Here is a 1,676-nt window from a genome sequence, read left to right as displayed (position 1 = left end):
TTTTTAATATCAGTTGCCACTTGATTTATTCTTGAAAAAGCCTTGCTGAGAGGTGCAGGTTTGCCCTCAGTGGTGTGTGTGTGAGAGAGAGAGAGAGAGAGAGTTAAAAAATAAAAATAAAAATAAAAAAACTAAAGTGAACCGGTTACTAAGTGAAAAAGGAGGGGGTAATTTAGGCATTTAAAAACAGTAGAAAAGAAGAAGTTATAAAAGTTTAAAAGTAGGGGAGTATCAGAAATATATTGAAAGTAAGAGAGTTTTAGTAAATATAGGCTAAAGGTCTGGGAGACACGTTGACTAGACTTCCTATGTGAGCAACCAAAATGGAAGCTACATCTGTTATTCAAAAAGATAATTTGAGCAATCCAATTACTTGAAAACTAGAGCATCCCTTAAGATCTATCCATCATTTATAGCACCTCTCAATTATACAACTAATTACACACCTAGGCCCTGGCTCAATGGTTGGCATTGCTCATGTAGGAGTGTGCTTTAGGAATAGGTCAGTGGATCCATTCCCCTTGTAGCTTGTAGGTGCATCAGTGCTGCCAATTTTCCCGCCTGGCGGGCGCCCACCTCCCCTTAGACCACCATTGTGGTGGGTCCAATCCGGCACCAAAAAAAAAGTTATACAAATAATTAATTAACTAGCAAATTTTCCCTTGTTTTTTCAGTCATTAAATTAGTGTAAGGGTAACATTGCTTTTTTGATCATTCGATAGATGCAAGCTTACATCGATTGGCCATTTATTAATTGGAAGAAGATTTCATGTCTGCGAGCATGGTTCCCACATTTGTATCCTTGTCTCTCTCTCTCTTTTCTTGTAAAATGACCTCTTTGTCATCTGTAAATTTACCTAAAAGAAGGGCATTGATTGGGTCTTGCATAGGTATAGAAACCATGGTCCCAGAAAACGCTTCCCCTTATTAAATTTCAAAGTCAAACACAGTTGCATGATCCATAGTTAGAGCTGTCTAAATTTTAAACAAAAAAAAAAAACTCAAGTATTCAATTTAATATAACAATGATTTAAAGGAAAAAGAATAAAGAGTTGAGAGATGATTAGGCCATAAAAATACCCATTCAGGTTGGTCGAACATCCATCCAAACGCTCTTGAATTAGGTTTGAAGGTTTTTATTTATTTGACCGAGTGAAAAGAGTTCACCCCAAGGTAATATCAGAAGTTAAACTATTGGGCCTAAAATAACAACTTCTTTTTTTTTTTTTTTTTTGGTCACATATGAGGTTATATTTTTTTGCTTGGAGTTACTTAAAAATAGAGGATACACATCATATATTCCATCTTTGTTTTATTTATCTTCAGACCTCTCGATTCGAAAGTATATCTCCATAGTTCCAACTTATCATTAAACTCTACCACTGTTTCACCGACGAAAACAATATCATCTGCAAAAAAACATACACCATGGTATCTCTCCTTAAAGATTTCTGGTTAAATCTGTTGTAACCCGGCAGTCACTGAGAGGAGGGGTGAATCAATGAGTCCAATTCCGATCCCCAAAAACCTGTCTGATGTCTAGCCAAGAAAAACCTGATATACTTGTCCCTGTTTGCACACAGTCGTATGCACACTCAGCCTCTCATAGGCACTTCCAAGTATGCACACCCATTCCACATTCCACGCACTTCAATATAAAATGTAAACAACAAGCA

Source organism: Macadamia integrifolia, chromosome 11 (genome assembly GCF_013358625.1).
Source record: "Macadamia integrifolia cultivar HAES 741 chromosome 11, SCU_Mint_v3, whole genome shotgun sequence".
Lineage (NCBI taxonomy): Eukaryota > Viridiplantae > Streptophyta > Magnoliopsida > Proteales > Proteaceae > Macadamia > Macadamia integrifolia.
Note: the sequence above shows the minus strand (reverse complement) of the source record.